The sequence below is a fragment of the Elaeis guineensis genome, chromosome 7, assembly GCF_000442705.2.
Source record: "Elaeis guineensis isolate ETL-2024a chromosome 7, EG11, whole genome shotgun sequence".
In the NCBI taxonomy this organism is placed as follows: Eukaryota; Viridiplantae; Streptophyta; class Magnoliopsida; order Arecales; family Arecaceae; genus Elaeis; species Elaeis guineensis.
In genome coordinates, this window is record NC_025999.2 from 3,477,050 (window position 1) to 3,479,072 (window position 2,023).

Genomic DNA, 2,023 nt, shown 5'->3' on the forward strand with positions numbered 1-2,023 from the left:
GGACACATCTGGATGACTCGAAGTGGCGATGAAGCTCAGCGAGTTCGACATTCAGTACCGACCAAGGCCTGCCTTGAAGCTCAGGTCTTGGCCGACTTCATCGCCGATGCCCGACAACCGACCAAGGGTCGGGAGCTGAAGACCCGGGACGAGACGCGGTCTCCGAGCCAGACCCGATCTCACCTGGGTACTCCACATCGACGGAGCTTCAAACGCTCAGGAAGCGGGCCGGGCTCCTGCTCACAATTCGGATGGGGTGGTCACCGAGTAGCCCTCCGATTCGACTTCAAGGCCTCCAACAACCAAGCCGAATACGAAGCACTCCTTGCTGGCTTGAGGATAGCGAGGGAACTGGGCGTCGACAGCCTCCGGGCATTCTCCGACTCTCAACTGATCGTGGGAGGTCAAGGACGAATTCGAGGCACGAGATCCGACCATGATCAAATACCTTCAGAAAGTGAAGGACCTCGTGGCACGCCTCAGTATTTTGAAAATTTCCCACATCCCTAGGTCGGAGAACGCCCGTGCCGACGCACTCTCCAGACTGGCGACTTCGGCTTTCGACTCCTTGGGTCAGACATTCGTGGGAACCTCGAGCAGCCAAGCGTCGATCGGGTCGAAGAAGTACAGCAGCTAACGGCCGAACCAAGTTGGATGGATCCGATCGTTCGGTATCTGACCGACGGGATCGGCCCCGAAGATCCCGCGGAGGCCAAGCGACTCCGATGGTCGGCCTCCCAATACGTAATCATGGATGACCGACTCTACAAGAGGTCATTCTCCCTCCCCTTGCTTAGGTGCTTGGGACCGACCGACGGCGACTATGCTCTCCGAGAGGTGCACGAAGGAATTTACGGGAATCACTTGGGGGCAAGTCCCTGGCCTACAAAGTCCTGCGACAGGGCTTCTACTGGCCTACCATGAGGAAGGATGCGGCCGAGTTGGTCCGGAGGTGCGAACCTTGTCAAAAGTATGCCAACATTCAACACCAACCGGCCAGCCAAATTGCTCCTATTGCCGCCGCATGGCCTTCGCCAGTGGGGGGTCGATATTCTCGATCCTTTTCCACCAGCGTCGGGTCAGAGGAAGTTCATAGTCGTCGCCATCACTACTTCACCAAATGGTGGGGCTGAGCCCCTGGTCAGATTACCGAGCGGAAGATGGAGGACTTTATCCAGAAGTCCATCATCTTCAGGTTCGGGTTGCCGCATACGATCATCACGATAATGGACGGCAATTCGATATCAGGACTTCAGAGACTTCTGCGCCAGGTTCCACATCAAGCACCGACTGACTTCAGTCGGGCACCCACAGTCCAACGGCGAGGTCGAGGTGACCAACCGGACCTTGCTCACGGACTCAAGACCCGACTAAACGAAGCCAAGGCCTCTGGGTCGACGAGCTGGGCTCCGTTCTGTGGGCTTACCGAACGACCCCCCGCGTTCCGACCGGGGAGTCGCCCTTCAGCTTGGCCTATGGAACGGAGGCCATGATCCCGCTCGAGATTGACTGCCGTCTTTAAGAGTCGAGCGGTATCAAGAGCCGGACAACTCCAAGTGTCGGAGGGCCGACCTGGACCTCCTCCCCGAACTACGTGACGAGGCTCAAATTCGCATGGCTTCGTACCGACAGAAGGTCGCTCGGTATTACAACGCCAAATTTAGACCGAAGCTCTTCAGGCCTGGCGACTTGGTCTTGAGGAAGGCGGAAGTGTCGAAGCCCCTGGACCAAGGGAAGTTGGCTCCAACTGGGAAGGACCTACAAGGTAGCAGACACCTATGGTCCGAGAGCCTACCGACTGGAGACCCTTGAGGGGAAACCCATTCTCCGAACTTGAAACGCCGACAACTTGAAGTTGTATTACCCGTGAACTTTGTAATTGTCCAGTCGGAATACAAATTCGGTTTGAAATCTCGGAGTTTTAACTCTTCGACTAATGATCGGCGCTCACCAAGGTCAAGCCCCGACATACCAACGTGGACTTAGTGTCCACCTGGAACCGATGACCTTATCGACGGTAATG